Raw genomic sequence first — 16,617 nt, forward strand, 5'->3', positions numbered from 1 at the left:
TAACTTAGTTGAAATGGGTCGTTTATGAGCTAACTAAGGTCAAATGGATCGTTTTTGAGGTAACTAAGGTGAAATGGATCATTTTTAGCTGACTTAGGTGAAATGGATCATTTATGAGCTAACTTAGTTGAAATGGATCGTTTTTGAGCTAACTTAGGTGAAATGGATCATTTATGAGCTAATTTAGTTGAAATGGATCTTTTTGAGCTAACTTAGGTGAAATGGATCATTTAAGAGCTATTTTAGGTGAAATGGATCGTTTTTAGCTAACTTGGTGAAATGGATCGTTTATGAGCTAAATTAGTTGAAATGGATCGTTTATGAGATAACCTAGATAAGATGGGTCATTTTGGAGTTAACCTAGTTGAAATGGGTCATTTTAAAGCTAACGTAGGTAAAATGGATCATTTAGGAGCTAATCTAGGTAAAATTGGTCATTTTTGAGCTAACTTGGATGAACTGGATCATTTATAAGCTAACCTAGGTAAAATGGGTCATTTTAGAGCTAACTTAGGTAAAATGGATCGTCTATGAGCTAACTAAGCTAATTATTCAATTTTTGACATAAGGAAGCTAAGTACAGATCGTTTTAGAGCTAACTTAGGTAAAATGGATGGTTTTGGAGGTCAGTAAGCTTATTAAGTCATTTTGGAGGAGAAGAAGCTAAGTCTAGGTCATTATGGTAAGCATTGGAGGAAATAAAGCTAAGTCTAGGTCTTTATGCATGTGTTAAGCAAAACACTAGATAAACTTATCAAGATCCAGGAGGTGTAGGAGCGGGCTGGCTCGTGTCGGTAGCTGGAGAAGGATCGTGCGATGCTTGTCTGGAGTTACGCTGCACCAAAGATCATTTCCAATGTCTTGTTAGCATGATGACACTCAAATGTTAAGACTAGCAAGTAATGTCCATTCAAATAAAACTCACCGTGGTCCCAGGAGCAATCACTGGCATCGGCGGAGCGGTCTGACCTGTCTTCTCGCACACAGACTGCACATTCGGTTTTGACGACTCAGTCATACTAGTTAGTAATGAGACAAACACTACATGAATGTTTTGGCTAATCTACAGAAGAAACTTACCACAAGGAGCTCGTACATGGCCCTTGCCTGCATGTCATTCCGTGCCCTCTCCTCCTCCATCATCTTTGTCGTCCTCTCCTCCAACTCCCGCTGCCTCTCCGCCGCCTCCGCCAGAAGTTTCCGTTCTATCTCTCTCACTCTGTATAGAAGCCTGCAACGCCACTCACATGACCATTTGTAATCACTGATGGAAGCGCACACAATGTAATGGAGAAAGATAACTGAGTACGTATCACTAACCTTGATGGCGAGTTGCACTGGCCGTTCACGAGGCCTTATCTCAGGAGCGGAGCTCGACTAGCGCGCCTTGATCTCCGGGAGAGTGCTAGGACAACGGATAAGTCCATCTCCAATGGCTATGGAGCCATGGGACCTCCCGCCACCAGATATCATCACCAGCTCTGGATCAATGGGACCCTGGCTCGGGTTAAAGTCCTCCCCTTTCCTCGCCTTCCCCTCATCTCTATATCTCACGAGCTTGTTGTGGGAGGAGATGTTGGTGAAGTTGTTTGCATCATCGAGGTCAGACTGAGAGAAAGCCTTGACTTTCTTGAAAGAGGCAGTGTGGGCCATGGCATACAGGTCGTACACCTCTGGCACCTTATCCACCTTATTGTGGCGTGCCTGAAAGAGAGAAACAATGAAAATTAGTAATTAAAGGGCTCAAGCTAGCATGATGAATGAATTGCATGAATCATGAAGCAAACCACATACCCAATTGCGCCCGAACTGATATAAGTTGGAGCTGCCTTGATGGTGTGGCACACCTTCCATTTGGGCACGTTTGTCCTTGGCCTCGTTGTGGAGGGCTAGCCATTCTTTTGAGCACCACTCATCGACCAACACCTCCCAACAATCCATCCGATCCGCACACCATCTCGGAGGCGCCTAAGTTAGCAAATAGAAACTTGAGCGCTACGGCTAAGAATTACTAAATGAAGGAACTTAAGTAGAAGGCCTTAAGAATTACCTTCATGTACTGCTCCTTACTCAGGAACTTATCGCGGCATGCCGGCTTGGTCTTCTTGATACCACGCAAGGCGTAGTAGTCTCGAACAGCCTGCACCCGAGCCTCGTGTCGTAAGTTCTGGAGTAGGCGCTTGCAGACGTTCTCAATAACATGTGCCGCGTCCTCCTCGTATCCCTCCTCACACCTGTAGAATGTCTACAATCAAATGAGACAATATTGATTAGTACAATTAATAACTAGCTAGTTGAAGATTTTTAAATGTGTAAAGGAGAAATTACCCAGAACTTTCTGATCACCATGTCTGCCCTCGTGTCGCACACGACACCGTCGATAATCTCATCCGGCGGGGCCGGGGCAGCCACGTAGTGCTCCCAGCTCAATCCAAGCTCTGGAAGCCGACCCTCACCAGGCAACGTGACAAACCCCGGGAAGTTTTGCCGGCAAAGAACTCCAAGGACGGAGTTGGGCCGGCGGACACTATGATGGTGGTCCCAACCCCTGCAGGATGACAAGGCCAACGCATTAGTTATTTTAAGAAACGTGAATGCACAAGGTACAAAAATATTAAATGCACTTACGTACCTCTCCCCATCAGGGAAAATCAACCACCTCTGCTCGCGGGTCGCCGGCACGGACGGGAGCCGTGTAGCACCACGCTGGTAGACGGTGCCCCCCTCCTCCTCAAGATCAGTCGGCTCCCCGCCATCATCAGCATGGCCACTCGGCTCCTCGGGCTGATCCGGCCAGGTACCCCATCCGGACGTGTGCTCCTCCGGGGTCTCGTGTGCCGAACTCTCGTGGGCCGAAGGCCAGTCGACCTGAGGCTCGTGGGCCCAAGACCCGTGGACTAGAGGCTCGTGGACCGGAGTCCGTGTAGCCTCCTCCTCGGACGAGTCCACCCTAGCAGTCACGTGCTCGGGTGAAACAGCTGGGGGTGGTGGCGAGGAAGGCGCCGTAGCAGTCACCCTACCTCCTCTCCCACGACCACGTGCCCCACCTCCTCTCTTCCTACCTCGTCCCCTGCTGGGCACCGCGGTCGACGAGGAAGGGCCCGGCGGTGTGGCCATACTGTCCAGCAACGCTCGGCGGAGAGGTGCGTCTGGAATGGAAGACCTCAGACCACGCGCCGATGAAGAAGGGGCCTTGGCGCGCTCCCGACCAGCGCCCACCATCTTTCAACACCTGCCATGACAAACAGTAAACGAAATTAGTACAACATAAAAAAAAGACCGACATGAACAATAATATGTGTATCACTTAAGTGTATCATCATCAAGTACAACATAAAAAAATTTAATACCTGACACTACTAATAATCTCGATCAGTATCATCAATAAATGCATAATCATCATCATCACTATAATCAATGATGGGCTCATAGGGTTCAGTGGCATCAACATGTGGAAGGCCACCTTGACGTAATCGGTCAAGCAATGACAGGTCATCCGCAGCAGTAACCTCTTCTTGTTCCGGCTCTTCTTGTTCCTCCTCTGGGGTGATGTCGGATTCACTGTCGCTGTCAACTTCAATGTTTTGGGGTGAAGTATAGCGGTTCTTGAAACGCTTTTTGGAAAGACGTGTCTCTTGGAAGAATTCTCCTTCATATGTGTCTGGGTTAATGTGAGGTTCATAATCCTCTTCCTTTGCGGGGGATAGTCTAGCACATGGCGGCACTTCATAAACGACATCCCAACCTTTCAGATTTGGATTAGTTTGGCAGGCCCACGGTAGATAGAATACTTGGGTCGCCTGTTGAGCCGTAATATAGACATCAGGAACATCTAAATAGGTGCTTTGGTTGATTTCAACTAGCCCTATATGTTCATGAGTCCTTCTAGTCTCCTTCGGCTGAAACCAATAACATTTGAAGACTACGACATTCGGTGGGTTTTCACCATAGAATAGAAGTTCATAAATTGCTTCAACTCTCCCATAATACTCGGTACCTCCTTCGCCGATAGCAGATACACAACAATTTTTAGACTTTCGGTCGGCCATAGATAGCTCTTTGCCATAGGTACGAAAGCGATACCCGTTGATGTCGTATTTGTCAAATGAATGGACCTTATAGTCAAAACCATTAGCGACTTGTCTCAATTCGGCGTCCATAGACTCTGAATTAGCCTACAAGTTTAATATGAAAGGATTGTTGCATTACACACAAATTAGCGAATGAAACCGGGATAGCCGCCTACAAATTAGCCTACAAGTCTAATAGAAATTACCGTTTGTTTGAACCAAGAGATGAAACCGGGATAGCCGCCTCCTTGCTTTGCGAGAAGCTCATACTCTTCGACAGAATCCTTTTGGATCACCGCTCCATACGAGAATAAGGCGACGTATCGACTGTATGAAATATCCAGGAATAAGAGCAGTTCAAAGGAAATAGAAGTTGCGAAACTATGTACCGAGAACTTACTCGATGTACGGACGCACTTCTATCAGGTTGTTGAAGATATACAACGAAACGGTCCGCCATTGTTCGTTATCCAAAGATACTGGATTTGAAACACTGGCTGGTGCGAGATTCCCTTTGAATAGGCTGAGGTTGGATCCACCCTTTTTAGGGTCGTCAGCATTGTACCGAGGCTTCGGATTATGCAAATGACGATTTTTGGCTTCGTAGTGTGCTGTCACGAAGTTTGCCGCCTCCTCAGTGATGAATGCCTCAGCCATCGATGCTTCAATTCTACGTTTATTTTTACATTTTTGTCGAAGCGTCTTCTGCATCCTCTTAGTTGGGTAGCACCAACGATTTTGCACTGGCCCCCCAATCTTGCCTCGGTCGGGAGATGCAAAATCAAATGTTGCATTGGATTAAAGAAGCCCGGTGGAAAGATCTTCTCTAACTTGCAGATCAACTCCGGCGCCAACTCTTCCATTTCTTCTAGCACGCCAGGCGATAGTTCTTTCGCACAAAGAACATGGAAGAAATAGCTGAGTTCTGCCAGTACTAGCCATTCATCCTCAGGGATGAAGCCACGCAACATCACCGGCATTACCCGCTCAATCCATATGTGCCAATCATGACTCTTGAGACCAAATATCCTCAATTTATCAAGACTGGCTCCCCTCTGTAGATTCGCTACATACCCATCGGGGAACATCAATTGCATTTTCACCCACAAGATAATTTCCCTCATAGCTGGCCTTCCAAGATTGAACCATGCCTTTGGCTTCGTCCAGTTCTGCTTTCCTTTCGGTTCTTTCATGTTTTGTAACGGCCTATCACATAGCGCCTCCAGATCGACTCTAGCCTTAGTATTATCCTTTGACTTCCCATCTATGCCGAACAATGTACCAAAAAGTGCCTCGGCGATATTCTTCTCAGTGTGCATCACGTCGATGTTGTGTGGGCAAAGGAGGTCTTTGAAGTAAGGTAGATCCCATAAGCATGTTTTGTGAGTCCAGGCGTGCTTAGAATTATACCCCTTGAAGTACCCTGGACGCTCTGGATCTGGCTCGAGAGCGTTTAACTGATCCAGGGTCTGTTGGCCTGTCAATGCAGGTGGTGCAGAGTTTTTGACAACTCTACCTCTGATGAAGTTCTTCTTGTCTTTCCTGAACTTATGGCGAGGATTCAGGAACTGTCTATGCATGTCGAAGCAAGAAAACTTGCGACCGGCCTGAAGCCAATGAAACTCAAGAGCTCCCTTGCATGTGGGGCACGGGAACCTTCCATGCACACACCAGCCAACGAATAGTGCATACGCCGGCAAGTCATGCGTCGAGTACATGTACCAGACACGCATTATGAAGTTCCGTTTGCTATTGGCGTCGTATGTCTTGAACCCATTATCCCAGGCTTCTTGCAATTCATCCTTAAGCGGTTGCATGTACACATTCATATTTTTCCCCGGATAGTTGGGCCCTGGAATTATCAACGTCAGGAAAATGTTCTTTCTTTGCATAATCTATCCGGGGGGGAGATTGAGTGGAAAGACAAATACGGGCCAACAACTGTATTGGGCTGCCGTCATACCAAACACACTGAACCCATCCGTGCTGATGCCGACTCGAGGATGCCTCGGATCTGCCGCTTTGTCACCATGTAATTCATCAAACTTTTTCCACGCAACACCATCCGATGTGTGTACAATCATCAGATTCCCATCTGCATCCAGTTCGGTTCTTTTGCCCGTTTTGTGCCATGTCATCTGTCTGGCCGTCTCTTCGACCATGAAAAGACGTTGAAGTCTTGGTACGATTGGCATATACCGAAGAACACTAACGGGGATTTTGGTCTGTGTCTTCTCACCCATACCGTTGTCTACCACAACATACCTGGAAGACTTGCAAATGGGACAATAGTTCATGTCCGCATAGTCAAGCCTAAACAAGACACATCCTTTCTCACAGGCATGTATCTTATCATAGGGCATCTTCAGTGCATGGAGGATTTTGTCCGACTGGTACAGGTTTGCAGGCATTACATGGCCTTTGGGTAGAAAGCGTCCAAATACTGTCATCATTGCATCGTAGCATTCTCTGCCCAAGTTGAACTGAGCCTTCAGAGCCATTACTTGTGAGATGGCATCCAACTGACAAAGCTTAGTGTGCTCATGGAGCGGACGTTTTGAAGACTCCAACATTTCATTGAAGGCCTTTGCAGATTCCTCCATCTCCTCGTCCGAATCCCGAGCATCATCGAAGTCTTGCACCATGTTTTCCATCCCGGTACCATGCTCGTCGGTGCGACGACGATCCACCTCAGCTCGGTCACGTTGGGCAGACTCACCATGAAATGTCCACACCGTATAATCGGGCGTAAAACCACTCTTCTGCAGGTGTTTGCCCATTTCAGCCTCTGTCCTCTTTTCCCAATTGCCGCACCATAAACAGGGGCACCAGGTTTTCCTCTGGCCATTTGCAAATGCGGCTCGCACAAACCCCTTGGTTTTTGTGAACCATTCAGTGCTCCATTTGTTCTGACCAGTGTGACCGGTGTATGTTTAGATTGGGTTCATTTTCCCATGCTATGCTCCAGATCCTACGCAAAATTTCGGCAGCACCTCCCCGCTGTTCTCCTGATACACGTCTCTGCAATAAACAGAGAGGATGTGTACCCGGAGAACAACAGGGAGGCACTGACGAAATTTATGCGTCGGATCCGTAGCAAAGCATATGGGAAAACGAACCCAATCTAAACATACTCGGGCTGTCCATGGATAGCGTTGGACAATTTGAAAGAATCAAGGTTATAAATATGCAAATGCATGCATATTTATAACTATGACGCTTTCGAACGGGAGACACATATTGGTTACGCATACTGATGATTCAAGACACATATATAGCTAGCTATCAAGTTTCATCGGAATATATCAAATAATTAATGGGGGAGGAGGACATGTCATTTGTGCTCACCCACGAACGAAGGGGCAGAGCTCGTCAAATGCACGGCGAGGTCGTCGAACACCAAACCTCGCAGCGATGAAACTACTGCACATTTAAAACTACCCGATCAACACAATTATATATGATGTTTTTCATAACAAAATCGAAAAATATATGACCTAACTAATAATTCACAAATATATGACCCCGTCGGCTTCTGGAAGGCCAAAGAACACCTTTTCGGGAGGTGTCGGGGGTCGGGGTGTCGTGTCGGTGTCGGGGTGCCGTGTCGGGGTCGGGGTCTCGGGGTCGGGGTGTCGGGTCGGGGTCGGGGTGCCGTGTCGGTGTCGGGGTCGGGGTGTCGGGTCAGGCTCGGGGTCAGGGTGTCGGGGTCGGGGTCGGGGTCTCGGGGTCGGGGTGTCGGGTCGGGGTGCCGGGTCGGGATTGGGGTGCCGTGTCGGTGTCGGGGTCGGGGTGTCGGGTCAGGCTCGGGGTCGGGGTTTTGGGGTCGAGGTGTCGGGTCGGGGTCGGGGTCTCGGGGTCGGGGTGTCGGGTCAGGCTCGGGGTCGGGGTCTCGGAGTCGGGGTGTCGGGTCGGGGTGCCGGGTCGGGGTCGGGGTGCCGTGTCGGTGTCGGGGTAAGGGTGGGTGTGGTGTCAGGGTGTCGGTGTCGGGGTGCCGTGTCGGTGTCGGGGTCGGGGTGTCAGGTCAGGCTCGGGGTCGGGGTGTCGGAGTCGGGGTCTAGGGGTGTCGGGGTCTCGGGGTCGGGGTGTCGGGTCGGGGTGCCGGGTCGGGGTCGGGGTGCCGTGTCGGTGTCGGGGTCGGGGTGTCAGGTCAGGCTCGGGGTCGGGGTGTCGGGGTCGGGCTCGGGGTCGGGGTGTCGGGGTCTAGGGGTCGGGGTGTCGTGTCGGGGTGCCGGGTCGGGGTCGGGGTTTTTTCCTCTTTTTTCCTTTTCTTCTTCTTCCTCTTCTTCCTTTTCTTCCTTTTCTTCCTTTTTTTCCTTCTTCTTCTTCTTCTTCTTCTTCTTCTTCTTCTTCCTCCTTTCCTTTTCCTCTTCTTCTTCTCCTCCTCTCCTCTTTTTTCTTCTTCTTCTTCCTCTTCTTCTTTTTTCTTCTCCTCCTCCTCTTCTTCTTCTTCCTTTCCTTTTTCCTCTTCTTCTTCTCCTCCTCTCCTCTTTTTCTCTTCTTCTTCTTCTTTCCTCAAACTAAACTAAACCTAAAACTAAACCTAAAACTAAACCTAAATCTAAAACTAAAACTAAAACTAAAACTAAATCTAAACTAAACATAAACCTAAAACTAATAAAACAGAAAAAAAGGAAAAAACTAAATCTAAACCTAAAACTAAACTAAAACTAAACCTAAAACTAAAACTAAAACTAAATCTAAACTAAACATAAACCTAAAACTAAAAAAACAAAAGAAAAAAAAAGGAAAAAAAGAGGAGGTAGAGCTCACCTGGGGTAGGGCCGGTGGAGGAGGTGGCCGGTGGAGGAGGGGGGCGGGGCGGTGGAGGAGGGGTGCGGGGCAGCCTGGGGCGGCGGCGCCGGGCCCGGGGCGGTGGGGCGCGGGGGGGCCGGGGCGGCGGGGGGCCGGGCGGGGGGGCGACGGGGCGGTGGTGCGGCGGGGCCCCGGGGCGGCGGGGGGCCGGGGCGGTGGGGCGCGGGGGGGCGGCGGGGCGGCGGGGGCGACGGGTGGTGGGGCGACGGCGCCGGGCGGCACTGGCGACGGGGTGGGGGGCCGGTGGGGCGGCGGGGTGGTGGGGCGACCGGGCCGCGGCGAGTGGTGGGGGCGGCAGCGTGCGGCGGGCGGCGGCGGCGGCGGTGGGGTGGGATGTGGTGGCGGGGCGCGTCGGCGAGGAGAGAGAGGGAGAGAACAGAGAGTAACGGGCGGGGGGGTACGGGCCGTTGGCATCGTATTTGTGGCAAAGCCAACATTCATAATTTTTCATACATGTCACTCTTGATTCATTGCATATCCCGGTACACCACCGGAAGCATTCACATAGAGTCATACTTTGTTGTAATTCTTGAGTTGTAAGTAATTAAAAGTGTGATGATCATCATTATTAGAGCATTGTCCCATGTGAGGAAAGGATGATGGAGACTATGATTCCCCCATAAGTCGGGATGAGATTCCGGACTAAATAAAAAAAGAGGCCAAAGAAAAAAAAGAGAAGGCCCAACAAAAAAAGACAGAGAAAAAAATGAGAGAAAAAGAGAGAAGGGACAATGTTACTATCCTTTTTCCACACTTGTGCTTCAAAGTAGCACCGTGATCTTCATGATAGAGAGTCTCCTGTGTTGTCACTTTCATATACTAGTGGGAATTTTTCATTATAGAACTTGGCTTGTATATTCCAATGAAGGGCTTCCTCAAAATGCCCTAGGTCTTCGTGAGCAAGCAAGTTGGATGCACACCCACTTAGTTTCTTTTGTTGAGCTTTCATACATGTATAGCTCTAGTGCATCCGTTGCATGGCAATCCCTACTCCTCTCATTGATATCAATTGATGGCCATCTCCATAGCCTATTGATTAGCCGCGTCAATGTGAGACTTTCTACCTTTTTGTCTTCTCTCATAACCCCCATCATTATAATTTACTCCACCCATAGTGCTATATCCATGGCTTGCGCTCATGTATTGCGTAAGGGTTGAAAAGGCTGAAGCGCGTTAAAAAGTATGAACCAATTGCTTGGCTTGTCATCGGGGTTATGCATGATGAGAACATTTGTGTGACGATATTGAAACATGGCCTAACTATATGATTTTGTAGGGATGAGCTTTCTTTGGCTATGTTATTTTGATAAGACATAATTGCTTGGTTAGCATGTTTGAAGTATTATTGTTTTTATGTCAATATTAAACTTTTATCTTGAATCTTTCGGATCTAAATATTCATGCCACAATAAAAAGAATTACATTGAAAATTATGTTAAGAAGCATTCCACATAAAAAAATTCTGTTTTTATCATTTACCTACTCGAGGACGAGCAGGAATTAAGCTTGGGGATGCTTGATACGTCTCCAACGTATCTATAATTTTTTATTGTTCCATGCTATTATATATTCTGTTTTGGATGTTTAATGGGCTTATTTATACACTTTATATTATTGTTGGGACTAACCTATTAACCGGAGGCCCAGGCCAAATTGCTGTTTTTTTGCCTATTTCAGTGTTTCGCAGAAAAAGAATATCAAACGGAGTCCAAACGGAATGAAACCTTCGGGAGCGTGATTTTTGGAACAAAAGTGATCCAGAGGACTTGGAGTGGACGTCAACCAACTGACAAGGAGGCCACAAGGCAGGGGGCGCACCTACCCCCCTGGGCGCGCCCTCCACCCTCGTGGCTCCACCGACCTACTTCTTGCTCCGATATATACCTACGTACCCACAAACTGTTGGGGAACGTAGTAATTTCAAAAAAAATCCTACGCACACGCAAGATCATGGTGATGCATAGCAACGAGAGGGGAGAGTGTTGTCTACGTACCGTTGTAGACCGAAAGCGGAAGCGTTAGCACAATGCGGTTGATGTAGCCGTACGTCTTCACGATCCGACCGATCAAGTACCGAATGCACGGCACCTCCGAGTTCAGCACACGTTCAGCCCGATGACGTCCCTCGAACTCCGATCCAGCCGAGTGTTGAGGGAGAGTTTCGTCAGCACGACGGCGTGGTGACGATGATGATGTTCTACCGACGCAGGGCTTCACCTAAGCACCTCTACAGTATTATCGAGGTGGACTATGGTGGAGGGGGGCACCGCACACGGCTAAAAGATCAAATGATCAATTGTTGTGTCTATGGGGTGCCCCCTGCCCCCGTATATAAAGGAGCAAGGGGGGAGGCGGCCGGCCAAGGAGGAGGGCGCGCCAAGGGGGGAGTCCTACTCCCACCGGGAGTAGGACTCCTCCTTTCCTTGTTGGAGTAGGAGAGAAGGAAAGAGGGGGAGAGGGAGAAGGAAAAGGGGGCTGCACCCCTTGTCCAATTCGGACCAGAGGGGGGGTGCGCGCCTCCTTCCTTTTGGCCTCTCTCCTTTATTCCCGTATGGCCCAATAAGGCCCAATACATCTTCCCGGCGAATCTCCGGTACTCCAATAAATACCCGAATCACTCGGAACCTTTCCGAAGTCCGAATATAGTCGTCCAATATATCGATCTTTACGTCTCAGCCATTTCGAGACTCCTCGTCATGTCCCCGATCTCATCCGGGACTCCGAACTACCTTCGGTACATCAAAACACATAAACTCATAATATAACCGTCATCGAACTTTAAGCGTGCGGACCCTATGGGTTCGAGAACAATGTAGACATGACCGAGACATGTCTCCGGTCAAAAACCAATAGCGGAACCTGGATGCTCATATTGGCTCCCACATATTCTACGAAGATCTTTATCGGTCAGACCGCATAACAACATACGTTGTTCCCTTTGTCATCGGTCTGTTACTTGCCCGAGATTCGATCGTCGGTATCTCAATACCTAGTTCAATCTCGTTACCGGCAAGTCTCTTTACTCGTTCCGTAATACATCATCCCGCAACTAACTCATTAGTTACAATGCTTGCAAGGCTTATAGTGATGTGCATTACTGAGTGGGCCCAAAGATACCTCTCCGACAATCGGAGTGACAAATCCTAATCTCAAAATACGCCAACCCAACAACTACCTTCGGAGACACCTGTAGAGCACCTTTATAATCACCTAGTTACGTTGTGACGTTTGGTAGCACACAAAGTGTTCCTCCGGTAAACGGGAGTTGCATAATCTCATAGTCATAGGAACATGTATAAGTCATGAAGAAAGCAATAGCGGAATACTAAACAATCAAGTGCTAAGCTAACGGAATGGGTCAAGTCAATCACATCATTCTCCTAATGACGTGATCCCGTTAATCAAATGACAACTCATGTCTATGGCTAGGAAACATAACCATCTTTGATCAACGAGCTAGTCAAGTAGAGGCATACTAGTGACACTCTGTTTGTCTATGTATTCACACATGTATTATGTTTCCTGTTAATACAATTCTAGCATGAATAATAAACATTTATCATGATATAAGGAAATAAATAATAACTTTATTATTGCCTCTAGGGCATATTTCCTTCAGTCTCCCACTTGCACTAGAGTCAATAATCTAGTTCACATCGCCATGTGATTTAACATCAATAGTTCACATCACCATGTGATTAACACCCATAGTTCACATCGTCATGTGACCAACACCCATAGGGTTTACTAGAGTCAATAATCTAGTTCACATCGCTATGTGATTAACACCCAAAGAGTACTAAGGTGTGATCATGTTTTGCTTGTGAGATAATTTTAGTCAATGGGTCTGTCACATTCAGATCCGTAAGTATTTTGCAAATTTCTATGTCTACAATGCTCTGCACGGAGCTACTCTAGCTAATTGCTCCCACTTTCAATATGTATCTAGACCGAGACATAGAGTCATCTAGATTAGTGTCAAAACTTGCATCGACGTAACCATTTACGACGAGCCTTTGTCACTTCCATAATCGAGTAACATATCCTTATTCCACTAAGGATAATTTTGACCGCTGTCCAGTGATCTACTCCTAGATCACTATTGTACTCCCTTGCCAAAATTAGTGTAGGGTATACAATAGATCTGGTACACAGCATGGCATACTTTATAGAACTTATGGCCGAGGCATAGGGAATGACTTTCATTCTCTTTCTATCTTCTGCCGTGGTCAGGCTTTGAGTCTTACTCAATTTCACACCTTGTAACACAAGCAAGAAACTCTTTATTTGACTGTTCCATTTTGAACTACTTCAAAATCTTGTCAAGGTATGTACTCATTGAAAAAACTTATCAAGCGTTTTGATCTATCTATATAGATGCTCAATATGTAAGTAGCTTCATCGAGGTCTTTCTTTGAAAAACTCCTTTCAAACACTCCTTTATGCTTTGCAGAATACTTCTACATTATTTCTGATCAACAATATGTTATTCACATATACTTATCAGAAATGTTGTAGTGTTCCCACTCACTTTCTAGTAAATACAGCTTCACCGTAAGTCTGTATAAAACTATATCATTTGATCAACTTATCAAAGCGCATATTCCAACTCTGAGATGCTTGCACCAGTCCATAGATGGATCGTTGGAGCTTGCATATTTTGTTAGTACCTTTAGGATTGACAAAACCTTCTGGTTGCATCATATACAACTCTTTTTTAATAAATACATTAAGGAATGCAGTTTTATTTATCCATTTGCCAGATTTCCTAAAATGCGGCAATTGCTAACATGATTCGGACAGACTTAAGCATAGATACGAGTGAGAAACTCTCATCGTAGTCAACACCTTGAACTTGTCGAAAACCTTTTTGCGACAATTCTAGCTTTGTAGATAGTAACACTACTATCAGCGTCCGTCTTCCTCTTGAAGATCCATTTAATCTCAATGGCTCGCCGATCATTGGGCAAGTCAATCAAAGTCCACACTTTGTTCTCATACATGGATCCCATCTCAGATTTCAAGGCCTCAAGCCATTTTTCCGGAATCTGGGCTCACCATCGCTTCCTCATAGTTCGTAGGTTCGTCATGGTCAAGTAACATGACCTCCAGAACAGGATTACCGTACCACTCTGGTGCGGATCTCACTCTGGTTGAACTACGAGGTTCAGTAGTAACTTGATCCGAAGCTTCATGATCATCATCATTAACTTCCTCACTAATTGGTGTAAGCATCACTGGAACTGATTTCAGTGATGAACTACTTTCCAATCCGGGAGAAGGTACAGTCACCTCATCAAGTTCTACTTTCCTCCCACTCACTTCTTTCGAGAGAAACTCCTTCTCCAGAAAGATTCTGAATTTAGCAACAAAAGTCTTGCCTTCGGATCTGTGATAGAAGGTGTACCCAATAGTCTCATTTGGGTATCCTATGAAGACACACTTCTCCGATTTGGGTTTGAGCTTATCATGCTGAAACTTTTTCACATAAGCATCGCAACCCCAAACTTTAAGAAACGACAACTTTGGTTTCTTGCCAAAGCACAGTTCATATTGTGTCATCTCAACGGACTTAGACGGTGCCCTTTTTAACGTGAATGCAGCTGTCTCTAATGCATAACCCCAAAACTATAGTGGTAAATCGGTAAGAAACATCATAGATTGCACTATATCCAATAGAGTACGGTTATGACGTTCGGACACACCATTATGTTGTGGTGTTCCAGGTGGCACGAATTTCTGAAACTATTCCACATTGTTTTAATTTGAAGACCAAACTCGTAACTCAAATATTTGTCTCCACGATCAGATCGTAGAAACCTTATTTTCTTGTCACGATGATTTTCCACTTCACTCTGAAATTCTTTAAACTTTTCAAATGTTTCAGACTTATGTTTCATCAAGTAGATATACCGATATCTGCTCAAATCATCTGTGAAGTTCAGAAAATAATGATACCTGTCGTGGTTTTGTCACGGCAGATGTCCTAGTGTGAGGACTTAGTCGTGAGGCCAACGCATCGTTGTAGTAGCTTAAGAGGGGTTGAGCGGAATCAAGAGAAGCAACACAAGACAAGGATTTAGACAGCTTCGGGCCCCGCGAAACATCATCCGGTAATAACCCTGCATGCTGTTTGAGGCTAGATCTCATTACGCTCATGAGGGAGTCGCCGTAAACCGGCTCTCCTCTAATTGTGTCTAGCCCTAGAGATTATTGCTTGTTGCTTGTCCCTCTTTGGGGAGCCCTGCCCCTCCTTATATATGTTGAAGGGCGGCTTACATGTGGAGTCCTATCAGGATTAGGACTAGTCTATCTTTAATACAAACCGGATACAAGTCCAGGTCTTAACTCCTTGTAAGGTAAATATTCCTCATGCCTTTCCTCTTAAACCGGCCCACCATTAACATAAACCAGCCTTCTGAGCCTTGGGCCTTGTCATCCGTCTGCCGCCCACCGGGTTACTAGTGTGTCATAATGTTTAAGCAGGTTGCCTGTAAACTGTTGGAAATATGCCCTAGAGGCAATAATAAAATGGTTATTATTGTATTTCCTTGTTCATGATAATTGTCTGTTGTTCATGCTATAATTGTATTAACTGGAAACCGTAATACATGTGTGAATACATAGACCACAACATGTCCCTAATAAGCCTCTAGTTGACTAGCTCGTTGATCAATAGATGGTTATGGTTTCCTGACCATGGACATTGGATGTCATTGATAACGGGATCACATCATTAGGAGAATGATGTTATGGACAAGACCCAATCCTAAGCATAGCACAAGATCGTGTAGTTCGTTTGCTAAGAGCTTTTCTAATGTCAAGTATCGTTTCCTTGGACCATGAGATTGTGCAACTCCCGGATACCGTAGGAATGCTTTGGGTGTACCAAATGTCACAACGTAACTGGGTGGCTATAAAGGTGCACTACAGGTATCTCCGAAAGTGTCTGTTGGGTTGGCACGAATCGAGACTGGGATTTGTCACTCCGTATGACGGAGAGGTATCTCTGGGCCCACTTGGTAATGCATCATTATAATGAGCTCAATGTGACTAATGAGTTAGCCACGGGATCATGCGTTACGGAACGAGTAAAGTGACTTGCCGGTAACGAGATTGAACGAGGCATTGGGATACCGACGATCGAATCTCGGGCAAGTAACATACCGATTGAGAAAGGGAATTGAATACGGGATTGATTGAATCCCCGACATCGTGGTTCATCCGATGAGATCATCGTGGAACATGTGGGAGCCAATATGGGTATCCAGATCCCGCTATTGGTTATTGGCCGGAGAGGTGTCTCGGTCATGTCTGCATGGTTCCCGAACCCGTAGGGTCTACACACTTAAGGTTCGGTGACGCTAGAGTTGTTATGGGAAATAGTATGTGGTTACCGAAGGTTGTTCGGAGTCCCGGATGAGATCCCGGACATGACGAGGAGCTCCGGAATGGTCCGGCGGTGAAGATCGATATATTGGACGAAGGGTATTGGGGTCCGGAAGTGTTCCGGGGGTACCAGGCTATGGCCAGCATGACCGAAAGGTGTTTCGGGAGCCCCGGCAAGTGTTGGAGGGCCTCATGGGCCAAAGGGGAAGGGGCAAACCAGCCCACTAAGGGGTGGTGCGCCCCCCACACCCTTTCCCACGTTACTTGGGGAGGTGGGGCGCCTCCACCTGGCTTGGGAGGCAAGCCTCCACCTGGTTGGCTTGGGGGGCAAGTCTCCCTAGGA

At 47.0% G+C, this 16,617-nt stretch overlaps 1 long non-coding RNA gene across 1 annotated transcript; it reads right to left on the reverse strand.

Moving 5' to 3' along the window:
• Positions 1–753: 753 nt before the first annotated feature.
• Positions 754–1,201, reverse strand: LOC141042128 (uncharacterized). The gene is made up of 3 exons (XR_012203950.1): positions 1,081–1,201; positions 926–988; positions 754–835 (listed from the first exon to the last, which is right to left on the reverse strand). It is a non-coding gene; the product is annotated as an uncharacterized lncRNA (long non-coding RNA).
• Positions 1,202–16,617: the final 15,416 nt, after the last annotated feature.

Source organism: Aegilops tauschii, chromosome 2 (genome assembly GCF_002575655.3).
Source record: "Aegilops tauschii subsp. strangulata cultivar AL8/78 chromosome 2, Aet v6.0, whole genome shotgun sequence".
Taxonomy (NCBI): Eukaryota; Viridiplantae; Streptophyta; class Magnoliopsida; order Poales; family Poaceae; genus Aegilops; species Aegilops tauschii.